The following is a 19459-nucleotide window of genomic DNA, read 5'->3' on the forward strand; positions in this document are numbered from 1 at the left end:
TGCGACTATCATAGGTATTGTCAATAATATCCTATAAGCAATCATCACATTTGGAAACATATCCATTGTTTTTTAAAAACTCTAATATTTGAATGGCAGACCATTTATTTATTTCATAAGATTCACTTGGTAACATTACTTGCAAAACTTGTAGTTCTGAAAACATATATTTTGCATCAATATTAGAATTGCCACCATTTTTTAAAGTATTTTCAAGATTCACACAAGAATTCATCAATTCATCATTATCCATTGAAACTAATTTTGTAACATTATACAAGAACCCAAATATAGATTCAAAATATTGCAACTGTTCAAACCTACTTTTCAATTGTCCAAGAGCAATATCAACCACTAAGATAAAATAATCTATTCGAAAAGACTCTTCTGGTGATTGATTTTCCCTTTCAATATTAGCAATCTTATCAAAATGTCTCTTTCTACTAATTTTACATTTTGTAGGAAATACAGGTTCAATTTCCATATCAGATGCTACTTTTTTTTGCATCGACCATAGCAGAAGCAAAACCATTTTCTCTATATTTTTCAAAAAAAGAAACAAGACCAGATAATTGTTTTACAGTAACATCAAGACGCATATCCTTTGGCTATAATTTGTTACTAACTAAGTTAATTTTATACAAAATATCATGCCAAATAACAAGGCTTAATATAAATTCAAAACTTGAAAGTTCACCAGATGCTAAAGTTTCAGCATCTCTACTTAATTTACTATCTTCACTTATTTATGCGAATTTGAACAAAGCTTCTCTAATTTGGGAAGCTTGCGATAGTATTGCTTTGACTGTTTCAATATGACTTTCCCATCTTGTAGTTGACAATGATTTTAAAGTTAATCCATCAATATATTCAAGCAAAACATTCCATTTTTTTGTTGAATTAGAGAACACAGTGTACATACATTGACATGCTCCAAAAAATAATTTTGCTTTAGCACAAGAATTTGCCATATCACAAAACAACTAAGTTAAGAGAATGAGAACCACATAACATGTAAAATGCTCTAGGATTAATGTCAAGCAATCTTCTTTGCACACCTTGGTTGTTGTATTTCATATTAGATCATATATCATAACCTTGTTCTCTCACATTATCAATATTAAATTCTAAAGATTGTAGAACAAATTTTAATTCATTGAAAAGACCTAAACCATTGTATCTTCTGTTAGGACCAAAAGTAGCTAGAGGGGGGGGGGTGAATAGATCGTCGCGTGCCCGGTGTTCGGCGTTGCTTGTTTCTTCAAAGATGCGCAGCGAAAAATACAGAAACAAATCACACAACGCTAACACGGTAGGTTTACTTGGTATCCACCTCACAAGAGGTGACTAGTCCAAGGATCCACACCAACACACACACCCTCCACTAATAAAACTCTCCTTTATGGTAACTACCAAAGGCGGAGAAGCCCTACAAGACTCAATACAAGAAGAAGAAAGGGTAGTAAAGAAATACAAGCTTATAAGCTTACAATGAGTGCACAAACCCTAACCCTAGTTTCTTCTTCTTGCTTTGATCCGCCTCTTGACTTGGAAGAGCCTCCAAGAACCTTCAAGAACTGGCGATCTCGAGCTTGAGAAGAGCTGTGGAGAAGCTGGTGAAGATCTGAGATGAATCGGTGAAGAGCGTTCCGCAGCCATCGCACGCCTGCATCTCAAATACGACGCAACGGTCGGATCCCGATCGATTCGAAAACTCCCAATCGATCGGGGAGGCTTTGGATCGATCCATGGATTGATCCAGAGCGCCTCTGTGCTCTGGAGAAAACACCTGGATCGATCCACGGATCGATCCAGCGCTTATCGTGCGAACCAGCAGCGTCTCAATCGATCCACTGATCGATTGGGACCTCTAGATCGATCCACTGATCGATCCAGAGGCTCTCTGTTCGCCGGGAAAGGCCTGGATCGATCCACTGATCGATCCAGCTCTTGGATCGATCCACTGATCGATCCAGCTCTTGGTTTTTGCCCAAAACCAAGTCCTAAGCCTCTCAAACCAACATCCGGTCAACCTTGACCTATTGATACATCATGCCTAGCATCTGGTCACTCCTTTGACCTGCTAGGCCTTCCCACCAAGTGTCCGGTCAATCCAATTGACCCACTTGGACTTTTCTCTTTGTGCCAAGTATCCGGTCACTCCCTTGACCTACTTGGACTTCCCAACACCAGATGTCCGATCTGGATTTTCCCTTGCCTGGCTTCACTCACCAGGACTTCCATTCTGCCTAGCTTCACTCACTAGGACTTTCACCTGGCTTCACTCACCAGGACTTCCATTCTGCCTAGCTTCACTCACTAGGACTTTCACCTGGCTTCACTCACCAGGATTTCCTTCTGCCTAGCTTCACTCACTAGGACTTTCACCTGGCTTCACTCACCAGGATTTCCTTTCTGCCTAACATCCCAGTTAGGACTTCCCAGTCAAGTATCCGGTCATCCTTGACCTACTTGACTCTTCTTCAATCAACCTTGCATTGTCAAACATCGAAACCATATAGAAACCCAAACCAGGACTCAAGCTTGGTCAACCAGGTCAACCTTGACCTGAGGGATGTTGCATCAACAATCTCCCCCTTTTTGATGTTTGACAATACCAACACTATCACTTACAATACCACATGTAAGTTATGTTGGGTTCTTCGGGCCGCGAAAACCACTTTTCGCGTCGCGGAAACCCCGAGTCACCCAAAGCCATGGATCTCGTGCAAAGATTCGTAAACAAAATTTTCGAAAAACCTTTTTCTTGTACGAGTTTGTAAAACCTTTAGATCTACACTAGATGAGGGTTATACCTTCGAAGCGTGCCCTTCGCTTATCCCGCTCGTCCAAGGTACACGTCGGATCTCCAAAGTATCAAAGTAGATACTTCTCTAGTGATATCCACACGAACAAGCAGTGCACTCTAGCACTTAAGGATGGAGAAGAGAGACCCCAAGTGTGCTAGCACTTTCTAGGGCTCTCGGATGGGAATGGAAGAAGAAAGGAAAGCAAGGAAGAGAATACAATACACTCCTCTAAAGTATTACCTTTCTTCTTGGACTTCTTGGATTAACTCAAATCACCCTCTCCACTCTTGGAACCTCACGACAACCACCATGGAGAGAAGAGAGAGCACTCAAGGGAGAAGAAGAGTTAATACACCACATGAATGAAAAATGAATTCCCATTCATTCACAAAGTGGCCGGCCACTCTAGGAGGTGTAACCTCCACATTAATTCCAATTAATGTGGAGACCATTAAGAGTTGTAACCCCCATGAGGTGGCACTCTAGGATGATGTGGATCAACACCATTGGTCCACATCTTGCCACCTCACTAAATGACATGGCAATAAGTGTAACCTCCTCATTTAATGTGGGTCGGCCACATTAAATGCTATGGAGGCTTGTAACCTCCATGAGGTGGCACACATTGATGATGTGGAACAATCCTATTGGTCCACATCTTGCCAACTCACTAGTGATGTGGCAAAAAGTCAAGTCAAACATGACTTTTTCTCTTCCTCTCAAATCAAGTCAAACTTGATCAAATCTCTCTCATGGTTGATCTAATCCAACCATATGATTCAAGCCAACTTAATATAATGAATCTAATTCATTAAATTAAGTTGATTTAATGAGTCATAATCTAAATTAGACTCATTGAATACATGAATCAACTTGAGTCCAACTCAATTAGCCCAATTTGAATTACTCTTAATCCAATATGATTCATCAAATGAATCTAATCCTCTTGGTTCATCATATGAACCAAATCTCCATCTAATTGTCCTTAGTGTGTGACCCTATAGGTTCTTGTAACGTTGGCAATGCCCTAAACCCATTTAGGAGCATAAGTAATGAGCGGTATCTAGCAACACATCATTACTACCCAAGTTACAAGAATGTCGAGATCCAACATAACCTTGTGACTACTAATTGTGACTCCTCACAATATATGACATTGTCCTTCTATCCTAGACATCTAGATTGATCAATGTGAGGCATAGACCGTGTCATCCTCTAATCAATCTAAATCTTGAACTCCAAGTAGACTCACTCGATCAAATGAGCTCAACATCTAATGTTGACTCATTTGGGCATGGCCATGCACTTCGTGGTCTACTTTATCAAGAATATTGATGTCGCTCCCGTCATATGGGAGGGATAGATCCCATCTACATCACTCACATCCCTCTGCATAATTTGTTACATACCCAGTAATCGCCTTTATAGTCCACCCTGTTACGGGTGACGTTTGACGAAACCAAAGTACATAACTCCTTATGTAGGGATCCATGGTGACTTCAGGTTAAAGGACTAATAGTCATACTAATAGCCACATGAGAAAGTATATGACACTCATATAACGATCCATGATACTTTCTCATGGCGGGTCATTCAGTATACATTCTCTAATGCATACCCATGTGTCAGCTTGATATCTCTATATCCATGACTTGTGAGATCAAGTCATCGAGCTGACCTACATGCTAGTCTTATTGTATTAACATTGTCCCTGAATGTTAATACTCGACTAGGAATAATTTAGAGTAGTGTTCCCTATATCATCTCACTATCGATTCAACTAATCGATTGATATAGGTAAGAACCTTCTACTCAATGACGTTACTATACTTATTTTATCTGGCACTAATACAAATAAGCATAATAACCAAAAACCAAATGCCTTAATATATATACAAGAATATGATATACATGAGTCCATACAATCATCAAATGATTGGCTTTAGGGCTCTAACTAACAATCTCCCACTAGCACTAGTGCCAATCAGTATAGGCTCTAAGGCCTAATGACCTAGTGTGATCATCATGCTTTCACTGTGCCAAAGCCTTGGTCAAGGGATCTGCGATGTTAGCTTCTGTAGGTTCTCTACAAATCTTCACATATCTTCTATCGATAATCTCTCGAATGAGATGGAAACGTTGTAGAACTGCTGTGAACTCTGCTAGCTCATAGCACTACCATTCAAGCAAAACACGAACCTCGACTGTGATTTTTAATCATCCTGATCGGTCTAGAAACTGGCATCACTGTAATCCTTTACAGTTAGCTCATCATTGCCTCTATATTTCAAGAAATATTCTTTAGTCCTTCTTAAGTACTTAAGAATATTCTTGACCGCTATCCAGTGACTTTCACCTGGATCTGACTGGTATCTACTCATCATGCTCAAAGCATACGAGACATCAGGTCGAGTACATAGCATGACGTACATGATCGATCCTATGGCTGAGGCATAAGGGATCTGATCCATGCGGTCTCTCTCCTCTCTAGAAGAGGGACCTTGAGTCTTCAAAAGACTCACGCCATGTGACATCGGCAGAAATCCCTTCTTGGAGTTCTGCATGGCAAACCGAAGTAGTACCTTGTCAATGTATGTACTTTGACTTAGGCCAAACAATCTCCTAGATCTATCCCTATAGATCTGTATTCCTAGAATACGAGATACTTCACCTAAGTCCTTCATTGAGAAGCAACTCCCTAGCCAGTTCTTGACAGACTGAAGCATAGGGATGTCCTTCCCAATGAGGAGTATGTCATCCACATACAATATGAGGAAGACAACTACGTCCCCTATAACCTTCTTGCAGACACAAGGTTCATCTTCGTTCTTGATGAAACCAAACTGTTTGATTGCATCATCGAAACCAAACGAAGCTTGCTTTAGTCCATAAATGGACCTATGCAGCTTGCATACTCTACTAGTATGCTGTGGATCTACAAAACCCTCAGGTTGTGTCATGTACACATCCTCGAGTAGGTTTCCATTCAGAAACGCGGTTTTGACATCCATCTGCTATATCTCAGAATCTGGTCTCATCACAGCTTCCTGGTAGGTGGTAGGCTCATCCTCTATGAGCACAATGTCATCATGGTCAGACAAGAGAAATGAATATCTCTCTGGCTGATGACATACCCTATCAGACCTGTGAAGAGGTATGTCTACTTGAACTGGTTGTTGTTCCTCAACTCTTTGTGGAACAACATCATCCACAACACTTTGTGGTTCCAGTTCAACTTCCATCGAGGCTTCAGTGCTATTATTCGCATCTTGAACTTCTTCAAGATCGAACATGCTCCCACTAGTCTTTCTAGAAACAAAATCCCTTTCTAGAAAGACCCCAGTCTTTGCCACAACTACCTTGTGCTGACTGGGAATGTAGAAGTAATATCCCTTAGTTTCCTCAGGATATCTGATGAAATAGCACTTGTCGGATTTGAGTCCTAATTTGTCTGAGACTTGACGTCGTACGTAAGCCTCACAACCCCAAATCCTCATGAAAGACACCTGGGCATCTCTCCCAGTCCATATCCTATATGGTGTCTTTATCACGGCCTTGAATGGAACTCGGTTGAGAATGAAAGCTGCCGTGTCTAGAGCATAGCCCCAAAGGTATGTCGGAAGATCTGTGTGACTCATCATAGATCGTACCATATCTAATAGAGTACGATTCCTCCTTTCGGATACACCATTCCACTGTGGTGTTCCAAGAGGAGTGAGTTGGGAGAGAATCTCACACTCAGCTAGGTAGTCACGAAACTCATGGCTTAAGTATTCACCACCTCGATCTGATCGAAGTACCTTAATACTCTTGCCAAGCTGGTTCTGTACTTCATTCTTGAATTATTTGAACTTTTCAAAGGATTCCGACTTATGTGTCATCAAGTACACATAACCATATCTACTGAAGTCATCAGTAAATGTGATGAAGTATCTATAACCGCCTCTAGCAGCGACATTGAAAGGGCCACATACATCACTATGTATGAGTCCTAACAAATCAGTTGCTCTCTCGCTGTGCCCACTAAAGGGAGTCTTGGTCATCTTGCCTCGTAGGCATGACTCGCATATCTCATATGATTCAAAATCAAATGAGTCCAGCAAACCATCCTTATGGAGCTGGGATAAGCGCTTGTCATTTATATGACCTAAGCGACAGTGCCAGAGATAAGTTTGGTTCATGTCATTTGACTTGAACCTCTTGGTACTAATGTTATAGATAGGGCTCTCAAGGTCTAGAAATAGAGTCCGTTTATTAGTGGTGCACTACAATAGAACATATCTTTTAAATAAACAGAACAACATTTATCTTTTATTATAAAAGAGTATCCTTTCTTGTCTAAACAAGAAACTGAAACTATGTTCTTAGTAAGAGCAGGCACATAACAACAATCATCTAAATTTAGTACAAGCCCAGAGGGCAGAGATAGCTGATAACTACTCGTAGGTCTACCTCGCCCTTTGCCAATGCTCTGCTATTTCTCAGCGCCTGCACATTAGTACAAATGTGAGAAGCACATCCAGTATCTAATACCCATGATGTAGAAATAGATAAATTGACTTCTATAACATATATACCTGAAGTGAAAGTCTCACTTCGCTTCTTCTTAAGATCCTCCAAGTATACTTTGCAGTTCCTCTTCCAGTGCCCGGTCTGACTGCAGTGGAAGCAGGTAGCATCCTTGGCGACCCCTCCTTTAGGCTTCAGTGCCTTGCCTTTGCCCTTGGCTTGGGACTTTCCTTTGCCTTTGGGCTTGCCTTTGCCCTTATGCTTCTGGACCATCAGAATGGGCTTAACCTTCTTAAGGTTAATCTCAGCAGTTCGTAACATGCTAAGTAGCTCGGGCAGTGGCTTGTCAATCTCGTTCATGTTATAGTTCAAAACGAATTGACTATAGCTATCCGGCAAGGATTGCAAGATTAAGTCAGTGGCCAGCTCTTGGCCAAGTGGGAACCCCAGTCTTTGTAGGTTCTCTATGTACCCAATCATCTTGAGTACATAAGGACCTACAGGAGCCCCATCTGACATCTTGCACTGAAACAGTGCCTTCGAGATCTCAAATCTCTCATGCCTCGCTTGTCCCTGATATAGTTGGCGAAGATGCTCAACCATATCGAAAGCGCCCATCAACTCGTGTTGCTTCTGAAGCTCAGAGTTCATGGTCGCGAGCATTAGACAAGACACATCTAATGCGTCATCTTGATGCTTCTTGTAAGCATCTTTGTCTGCTCGCGGGGCATTGGCAGGAGGAGCCTCCGGAATGGGCTGCTCCAGAACGTACAGTTTACGTTCCTTCTCAGGTTCCTGTACCAGTCCAGGAAGTTTGCTCCGTTGAGCTTGTCCTTCTCAAGGACAGATCGCAGGGAGAAGGAATTCATGTTTGACGTCATGGTTATCTACAACAGAAAATTTGCAGAAAATCATATTCTTTTAAAATCATTTAATTAGGCCTTTAATTAAATGATGCTCCCACTGAATTCTATAGTTCTTGTGGGACAAGATCCATATCATACTAACCCTTGAGTTAGCTTTGGTTAATACGCCCAAGGCTTAGTATGATCGGTAGGTAACGATTACCAATTACATCTCTATGCAACTCTTGTTTATAAAATCAATATCCGCATTTATATTAAAACTCGAGTTAGCTTTGGCTAATACGCCCGAGAGTTAATATAGATGTGATTTTGACCTATCTTTTCCAACCGTTGGAAGAATGCCTATAGTTAACTCGATCCACCCGAGTAACTAGGAATACTTAATCTAATTGAGTTTGTATTCACCCATGCGTTGATAGCCGGGACCAAAATTGTCCCTCCGTACCCTACCAAGATAATATGTATTGCTCTGTTTTGGCAGATTCAACAATACATGTGATCGAGGTAGTGATAGGTATCACAGCACGGTTAGACATTAGAGTTGAGTCGATTGAGATCTAATCTAATCGAAAAAGGATGCACCTTGTGCACGACTTAGATCTAATCTAATCGCAAGGGTGCATCATGTGCACGACTTAGATCTAATCTAATCGTAAGGCACTAATTAATTAACTACTTATTAAATATGCATCACATACACAAGCAATTAATTAATCTATTTGTGATTTAGTCATGGCCCTACTACGATCTTCTCAAGCCAATGAGAAGATCGATTGGTCAACCTAGGGTCAACAACTTCTCCAAGCTCCTCCCTTTGACCACCTTGTGTTGCTCGTGCCCGCCTCGGAACTCTGTCTCGTGTGGACCCTCCACCGCTCCAATTTGTACATTACAATTTGAAACTCGAGTTACATTCGAGTCTAAATCTAATTTACAACAAGAATATAAGAGAAGGCACGACGCGCAGGTCGCGAATAAATAAAACATACAACACGCGCAAACACATAACGGCACGCAGGCCGTATTATGAATTACAACACAACCAATCATATTGGGTTTTTGGGTCATGACTATCACAAAGTTAATATATAATTCAAAATTATATATTTTCATAATTTTCTATAATTTTAAAATTAATTTTTACAATTTTTACGAGTAAAATTTCCCGGCGGTCTCGTTTAGCGGTTTCGGACGCAATCGCGGAACGGATCCCCTTGCGGGGCCCAGGGGCAGCGCCCCTACCCGCGATCTAACCATCGCGAGGGTTCCTTTGCGATCCAACAGCGCCTAAACCCGCTGTCCCAAAACGATTTGGGTCGAGATATTGCCGTTTCGGAAAAATCTTCCCGGCGGGTTCGTTTTTAGCGATTTCGGGTGCAATCGCGAAGCAAATTCCCTTGCGGGGTTAGGGGCAATGGCCCTACCCACGATCTAACCATCGTGAGTTGCTCCTTTGCGATCTAATGGCACCCGACCCCGCTGTCCCAAACGGATTTGGGACAAAACGAAAACTTTCCGGTAGCCGAAGCCTACAAGTGCCGAGACACTTGTGCTTCGCTTCTACGGAAAAATTACTCATAAAAACTCTAAAAACTCAATTTTTACAGAAAATCACAGAAGGTATATTTTTCATAAAAATACAAACGAACTCGTACAAGTCTTTGCACGTGGCTCTGATACCACTGTTGGGTTCTTCGGGCCGCGAAAACCGCTTTTTCGCGTCGCAGAAACCCCGAGTCACCCAAAGCCATGGATCTCGTGCAAAGATTCGTAAACAAAATTATCGAAAAACCTTTTTCTTGTACGAGTTTGTAAAACCTTTAGATCTACACTAGATGAGGGTTATACCTTCGAAGCGTGCCCTTCGCTTATCCCGCTCGTCCAAGGTACACGTCGGATCTCTAAAGTATCAAAGTAGATACTTCTCTAGTGATATCCACACGAACAAGGAGTGCTCTCTAGCACTCAAGGATGGAGAAGAGAGACCCCAAGTGTGCTAGCACTTTCTAGGGCTCTCGGATGGGAATGGAAGAAGAAAGGAAAGCAAGGAAGAGAATACAATACACTCCTCTAAAGTATTACCTTTCTTCTTGGACTTCTTGGATTAACTCAAATCACCCTCTCCACTCTTGGAACCTCACGGCAACCACCATGGAGAGAAGAGAGAGCACTCAAGGGAGAAGAAGAGTTAATACACCACATGAATGAAAAATGAATTCCCATTCATTCACAAAGTGGCCGGCCACTCTAGGAGGTGTAACCTCCACATTAATTCCAATTAATGTGGAGACCATTAAGAGTTGTAACCCCCATGAGGTGGCACTCTAGGATGATGTGGATCAACACCATTGGTCCACATCTTGCCACCTCACTAAATGACATGGCAATAAGTGTAACCTCCTCATTTAATGTGGGCCGGCCACATTAAATGCTATGGAGGCTTGTAACCTCCATGAGGTGGCACACATTGATGATGTGGAGCAATCCTATTGGTCCACATCTTGCCAACTCACTATTGATGTGGCAAAAAGTCAAGTCAAACATGACTTTTTCTCTTCCTCTCAAATCAAGTCAAACTTGATCAAATCTCTCTCATGGTTGATCTAATCCAATCATATGATTCAAGCCAACTTAATATAATGAATCTAATTCATTAAATTAAGTTGATTTAATGAGTCATAATCTAAATTAGACTCATTGAATACATGAATCAACTTGAGTCCAACTCAATTAGCCCAATTTGGATTACTCTTAATCCAATATGATTCATCAAATGAATCTAATCCTCTTGGTTCATCATATGAACCAAATCTCCATCTAATTGTCCTTAGTGTGTGACCCTATAGGTTCTTGTAACGTTGGCAATGCCCTAAACCCATTTAGGAGCATAAGTAATGAGCAGTATCTAGCAACACATCATTACTACCCAAGTTACAAGAATGTCGAGATCCAACATCACCTTGTGATTACTAATTGCGACTCCTCACAATATATGACATTGTCCTTCTATCCTAGACATCTAGATTGATCAATGTGAGGCATAGACCGTGTCATCCTCTAATCAATCTAAATCTTGAACTCCAAGTAGACTCACTCGATCAAATGAGCTCAACATCTAATGTTGACTCATTTGGGCATGGTCATGCACTTCATGGTCTACTTTATCAAGAATATTGATGTCGCTCCCGTCATATGGGAGGGATAGATCCCATCTACATCACTCACATCCCTCTGCATAATTTGTTACATACCCAGTAATCGCCTTTATAGTCCATCCTATTACGGGTGACGTTAGACGAAACCAAAGTACATAACTCCTTATGTAGGGATCCATGGTGACTTCAGGTCAAAGGACTAATAGTCATACTAATAGCCACATGAGAAAGTATATGACACTCATATAACGATCCATGATACTTTCTCATGGCGGGTCATTCAGTATACATTCTCTAATGCATACCCATGTGTCAGCTTGATATCTCTATATCCATAACTTGTGAGATCAAGTCATCGAGCTGACCTATATGCTGGTCTTATTGTATTAACATTGTTCCTGAATGTTAATACTCGACTAGGAATAATTTAGAGTAGTGTTCCCTATATCATCTCACTATCGATTCAACTAATCGATTGATATAGGTAAGAACCTTCTACTCAAGGATGTTACTATACTTATTTTATCTGGCACTAATACAAATAAGCATAATAACCAAAAACCAAATGCCTTAATATATATACAAGAATATGATATACATGAGTCCATACAATCATCAAATGATTGGCTCTAGGGCTCTAACTAACAAGTTAGGCTAATCCCATAGCCTAAACCTTCTTCATGCCACTAGGTAATGAATACATAAGTTAAGCCCTTCATTCTCCCCCTAAGAGGGCAAACTCCCTCTAGGTAATGAAAGCCTAACTTACTCCCTTTCATTCTCCCCCTATTGGCACACATCAAACCATGCCCCATTCTTGGGCACACATCAACAAATTCACTTGTTGAAAACTCTCCCCCTGAAGAGTTGCTCATCGTTGTTCACAACTTCACTCGTTGTGATCAACACGATAATGAAGGTGTCATACCCTTCATTATCCTTAACCCTACATTCTCCCCCAATGTAGGCAAATGCCCATCCTTGAGCATTTTCCACTTGAAACCACTTGAACAATGAGGATATCCACTCCCCATTAAAGTTCAAATGCTCAACCTTGAGCTTGTTCTTAACGGAAGGTTAACCACCTTCCAAGGTTCATGAAAAATAATTTTTATGTCTTTAAAGAGTCCCTCCCCCTAAAGACATGGTGGTAACTTCTGTCATTGCACCAACAATGACTTGGAATCCCTAAAGCTTTAGGAAACCCAATTTTAGAAGTTTTGAGGTTCAAATATTCAAAATTTGAAACAAACCTCAACCTAAACTTCAACTTAGCCTTCCTTAACCAATCCATCCTTGTTTTCCACACGAAAACACCCGTTTTATGTATACAAATGTATTTTTAGGGGTTTGGAATGGTTACTTAGACTAAAATAGGTTCAAAATGCTGAAAGTAAGCTTTCCCAGCCAAAATCAGCGTCCTGGATCGATTGGAGTTGGGTTCCAATCGATTCAACCTATTTGAATCGATCCACTGATCGATTCAGGATAGGTGGATCGATCAGCTGATCGATCCAGCGAGCTTTTGCTCATGAGAATGGCCTTCTGAATCGATCCACTGATCGATTCAGACACTCCAATCGATCCATGGATCGATCGGAGCTCTGATAGTTGCTAAATTTCAAATTCAACCAACTTCAGAAACCCCTAGAAAATTCTACAAAAATCCAAAAATCATGAAATTTTGTGTAAACATTATTTAGGGCATACTTTATCATGGAAAAATAGTTTTCTATGAAAATACATCATATTTTCAAAGATTGACACAAGCTTGAAAACTTGCTAAAACTTTAGCGTTTTCTTCGAGTTTGTGTTTAACTATTCAATGGTGATTACTATCAAAAGATAGCCTTCACCAAGGTTTTCCAAAAGCCTTTTAAAATAATTTTCAAAACCAATATCCCATCACATTCCTTGGGCTTAATGCACATGATGTGTACATTAGCTTTCCCAATAATGGTAAAACACATAACTCTGTGTTTTGATGAACCTAAAACTCAAAGGAATGCACTAAATCAACATCATGAGTTTTATTCATCTTCCTAACATCTCACTTGTATCTAATGTGCACTAAAACACATACAAGTCACCTTATAGTCCTTGTGAGATGTGAGATTTTGGTTTTGCCCTATTCTAGGGATCATGCATATCTATCTAGACATTTTAGAGATATTAGACATCCACCTAGGATGTCACTTGTTAATAAGTGTTGTCAAATGCCATTTGTCCTTAATTACAAGGAATTAAACTTAATACATGATTATGTTATGACATACATCAAAAGGAAATAATTTTCAAAAGAAAATATCCTATAACTACATGATGTATGAATGTCATGACATGGTATTTTTGTATTTTTCATGATAAGTCATAAATGCAAAATACAAATAAAATATGATGTCATGGCATATTATGGGCAAACAATCATGGCAAGGTTTAGCATAAATAAAATATACCTAGATTACCTACCTAAGTATCCTTAACCACTTAGCTAAACTCTAAATATACTACTTGTTTTAACTTAAAGAAGTTAATCTAGATTGCCCTAAATGCTTCACAGAAATGCCAAAACCTAAATTGACATTTCTATTTCTCTTGATTTGTTTATGCCACTTAAAAAATAAGCATGTCCTCAAATGTTGGCATATTCCATTTTTCCTCAAGAGTAATCATATAAATCAAGGCCCGGATTGCCTTAAATTTCTAAGAGAATACCAAAATCCCAACTTGATATTTCTCTAGGTTTTCCCAATTTATGCCATTTTAAGATAAAATCAATTTTTCCACCATTAGACACATTTTACTCTTTCAAGGAGTAAATAATAATTCTATTTCATTTTCAAAGGTTAACAAAAACCTTGAAAATGCTCCTTGAGTGTCAATTTCCTCAAAGTTGGGTTAACTACCCTTCTAATCGGAATTGACACTCTCTAACCCATCTATGGGGTAGAGAAGATGCTCCTAGGAACCCAACACCTATTGGTGCTCCTTGGATGCTCTAGGTACTCACTAGGGATAACTTCCCTAGATACCTTCCTAGTGACCTTGTTGGGCTTCTTAGAAGCCTTGGTCACATTTTCTAGGTCAACTCTAGGGATTGCTTCCCTTGTGACCTTGTTAGTGACTTTCTTAGACTTCTTAGAAGTCTTAGTCACATTTATTGCAAAAATACTCTTAGGAATAACCTTCCTAGTATTTTTGACTTGACCACTAGACCTAGGGTTGGTTCCATAACTATATGGAACCCTATGGTAAGAGGGCACATCCTTCTTAGCCTTGGGTTTGTGTCCCAAACCTCTATGGCCATTATATGACCTTTGTGCTCCTAGACCTAGACTATGTTTATTTTGCCATTTTAGGATATTTTCTATCCCTTTTTAGGGTCTTTTCCATTTTATCAAGCCTTGACCTCAAGACTTGATTTTCCCTCACTAAGTCCTTAGTATTTGATTTTTCATTTGATCCATGAGCATTTTTATTCTTGGACTTGTATCTATTATCCTTAGTGTTCCCGCCCAAGTGTCTATCTACCTTCCTAACCTTAGGTTGGGTAGTTTTGACATGTAGGGCCATATGCTTTTCCTTAAAGCCCTCATGCTTTCTATTCTTATGGTAAATTGCATTAAAATGATAAAAATTAGAACTATCATGCTTTTTATCATAACGTAAAGGGATAGGCTCAATAAACGTTACCTTCTTCTTTACCTTGGAGGCTCCCCCTTGACTAGTGCCTCCTTGAGCCTTGACCATCTTCTTCCCCTTGGGGCATTGACTTCGGTAATGCCCTTTTTGTTGACACAAGAAGCACACAATGTGCTCCTTGCTCTTCTTTGTCCCGGGGGTGGTCTCCTGGGCTTCTCCTTGCCCTTTTGTGTCACTTGACCCTTCTTCTTGGCCAATTTGGGACACTTGCTCTTGTAGTGCCCACTTTCCCTACACTCAAAACATATTATATGATTTTTATTTTTAATTGAAACATTTATACCTTCTTGTGTAGGGATGACACTTGCTCCTCCATTTGATATTTCTTGAATTTTGGAGGTGGCACCATCTTCTTCTTCTTCACTTGACCCGGATGTGGAGGCCTCTTCTTGCTCCGGGTTCATTGATCTACACTCCCCCTCAATCCTAGAGGTGGAGGCTTCATCATCTTGTACATTGAACAAGGAATATGCTCCCTCCTTGTTCTCTTCATTGCACTCCCTTGAAGATGAAGCTTCTTCTTGGACTTCTTCTTCGGAGGTTGAGCATCTCTCAACCTCGGAGTCCTCCTCTTGGTCTTGCTCCAAAGAGTCACCCTCTCTGGATTCTTCTTGCTCTTGTACAGTGGAGGGGATCTCTTCATGAAGCTTGGCCAATCTGCTCCATAATTCCTTTGCATCTTCAAATTCTCCAATTTTGCAAAGGATGGTGCTTGGCAATAAATTGACCAAAAGCTTGGTCACTTTGTCATTGGCCTCACACCTTTGGACTTGCTCCGAGCTCCATTTGCTTTTCTTGAGAAGCTTGCCCTTGGAGTTTGTTGGAGCTTTGAATCCTTCCATTAGAGCAAACCATTGCTCTATCTCCATCATAAGAAAATTTTCGATTCTTGATTTCCAAGAATCGAAGCTCGTGGAAGTGTATGGTGGAGCCACCCTCGTGTCGAATCCGAGTCCATCTCGGAATTCCATTGTAGAAGTTGAGCTTTTGAATTTCTTTGACTTTGATAATTTTGCTTCAACTTCTTCACCCTCTAGCTCCTCTTGTTATGCTTGACCCTTCCGGCGATGATTCCGGTGAAGAGCGGCCTCGCTCTGATACCACTTGTTAGGACCAAAAGTAGCTAGAGGGGGGGGGGGGTGAATAGCTCGTCGCGTGCCCGGTGTTCGGCGTTGCTTGTTTCTTCAAAGATGCGCAGCGGAAAATACAGAAACAAATCACACAACGCTAACACGGTTGGTTTACTTGGTATCCACCTCACAAGAGGTGACTAGTCCAAGGATCCACACCAACACACACACCCTCCACTAATAAAACTCTCCTTTATGGTAACTACCAAAGGAGGAGAAGCCCTACAAGACTCAATACAAGAAGAAGAAAGGGTAGTAAAGAAATACAAGCTTACAAGCTTACAATGAGTGCACAAACCCTAACCCTAGTTTCTTCTTCTTGCTTTGATCCACCTCTTGACTTGGAAGAGCCTCCAAGAACCTTCAAGAACTGGCGATCTCGAGCTTGAGAAGAGCTGTGGAGAAGCTGGTGAAGATCTGAGATGAATCGGTGAAGAGCGTTCCGCAGCCATCGCACGCCTGCAGCTCAAATACGACGCAACGGTCGGATCCCGATCGATTCGAAAACTCCCAATCCATCGGGGAGGCTTTGGATCGATCCATGGAGTGATCCAGAGCGCCTCTGTGCTCTGGAGAAAACGCCTGGATCGATCCACGGATCGATCCAGCGCTTATCGCGCGAACCAGCAGCGTCTCAATCGATCCACTGATCGATCCAGAGGCTCTTTGTTCGCCGTGAAAGGCCTGGATCGATCCACTGATCGATCCAGCTCTTGGTTTTTGCCCAAAACCAAGTCCTAAGCCTCTCAAACCAACATTCGGTCAACCTTGACCTATTGGTACATCATGCCTAGCATCTGGTCACTCCTTTGACCTGCTAGGCCTTCCCACCAAGTGTCCGGTCAATCCCTTTGACCCACTTGGACTTTTCTCTTTGTGCCAAGTATTCGGTCACTCCCTTGACCTACTTGGACTTCTCAACACCAGATGTCCGATCTGGATTTTCCCTTGCCTGGCTTCACTCACCAGGACTTCCATTCTGCCTAGCTTCACTCACTAGGACTTTCACCTGGCTTCACTCACCAGGACTTCCATTCTGCCTAGCTTCACTCACTAGGACTTTCACCTGGCTTCACTCACCAGGATTTCCTTCTGCCTAGCTTCACTCACTAGGACTTTCACCTGGCTTCACTCACCAGGATTTCCTTCTGCCTAGCTTCACTCACTAGGACTTTCACCTGGCTTCACTCACCAGGATTTCCTTCTGCCTAGCTTCACTCACTAGGACTTTCACCTGGCTTCACTCACCAGGATTTCCTTTCTGCCTAACATCCCAGTTAGGACTTCCCAGTCAAGTATCCGGTCATCCTTGACCTACTTAACTCTTCTTCAATCAACCTTGCATTGTCAAACATCGAAACCATATCGAAACCCAAACCAGGACTCAAGCTTGGTCAACCAGGTCAACCTTGACCTGAGGGATGTTGCACCAACATCTTCTACATTTATAAATTCTAAGAAATACTCTTCTATTTTAATTGGAGTATCTGAAACATCTACACATCTTAATATGAGAGTCATTTATTTTTTGTGACTTGCATCCGGTGTACAATCAACAATTACTGAAAAATACTTTATCTCTTTTACCTTTTTAATTATTGCATTCCTAACTTTGGAGGCTAGAATAGATATTAACTTGTTTTGAATTTTATAACTAAGATAATGATAATGAATCTTTTTATCTTGAATGAGTCAAAAATGCTCTTGCATTATTGGATCAAAATCTGTAATTATTTCAGGTAGACCCAAAAAATTACCATTACCATCTTCATAGATTTTGTCATGTGTACCACGAAACGCCAAATTATGTATAGCAAGACATTTAATAACAGTAACTATTCTTAGCATAATGTGTTTCCAATGTTTTGTGTTCTTTTTAATTTTTTCTTGTATTTCCTTATCAATTATCAATGTTTTCTTTAATCTCATTTGTAGTTCAACAAAAGCTCTTAGATTAGTGAGGTGTTCAACACTATTTTCATGTTGTTTAAGTTTGTCAATAAATGTTTCCAGTCATTAACTCTTTCTCTTGCTAAATTACTTTGGGTATGTATTACTTTAAACAACTTATAACAAATACAAAATACTTTGTCCAACTCTTTCGAGTGCACTAACCATTTTCGATCACGAGTCTCACCATTTGGGAACATTTGGACATAGTGAGTCTCACCATTTGGTAACATTTGGACATAGTAAGTATGAGAAAAGTGTCGAGATTCTTTATCTAAAGAAAATTTGAGAATATCTTCTCTTTTAGGACCTCTTTCCATAAGTAAATCTCTTATTTTTGTATCAAGAGTATCCCAAATCTTGGATCAAATATGTTCAAATCATATTTAGGTGTCGAACATTGATATTCATTTGTATGCTCATCATCACAACACTTATCAATATCTTTAGTTTTGTCAAGTTCATCCCCAGGGCGTAGCACAGCTGGGGGCGCATGGTTTCGTGGTCGAGAGGTCCAGGGTTCGATCCTTGGGGTGTCATTGTCTGGGGTTAGCGTCTCGGCTATGCACTTTCAGCTGTATACCTGCATTTACCTCCCTCCATATTCGTGGGACCGGCTCTAGGGGGGCCGCTAATGTGGCGGTTCCACATTTTTTTTAGTTTTGTCAAGTTCAATTTCATCCAAATTATTAAAATTGTATTCTCTTCATTCTCATTTTCTATAAATTTCTCATTTTCATCACTTTCATTTCTCACAAATTCTTCATTATCATCATTCTTATTTTCAACAAAATTTTCATTTGCATTTGATTCATTAGCTAAAATCTGAATTAAGTTTTCTGTTGTGTTATGTGATTCTTTTTCAAAATATTTATTCAATGAATCTCTTAAGCTTTGTGCTATCTCTTCTTCTTCTTCTTTTTTATTTTTTAATCTTTTTTGATATCCAGAGAATTGTTTTCATGATGATAGATAATTATGAACAAAAAAGCAATAAATAAAGAACAATAAAACATGATATGGAGAATTTTTTTTAATTCGAAATCCACTAATATAAGATCTTGCATAGATATCCTGCAAGTTTATATAAAAAAAATAATTGAATTATTTAGGAGTTAATACTTTATTCATATAATTAAAGATAGTAGTAAAATAAGATTCCAAAAAAAAAATATTCTAACCACTCAGTGAGTTAACTAGATTGTTTATTAAAACAATATCCATCATTTCAGAAACTATAAATAGAATAAGATTTTCAAGTAATACTAATTTCTTTATATTAAGCTTGAATACAATAAAAAATCTTACAGAGCTATTATGTGAAATTATGAAACATG

Source organism: Zingiber officinale, chromosome 2A (genome assembly GCF_018446385.1).
Source record: "Zingiber officinale cultivar Zhangliang chromosome 2A, Zo_v1.1, whole genome shotgun sequence".
Classification (NCBI taxonomy): Eukaryota; Viridiplantae; Streptophyta; class Magnoliopsida; order Zingiberales; family Zingiberaceae; genus Zingiber; species Zingiber officinale.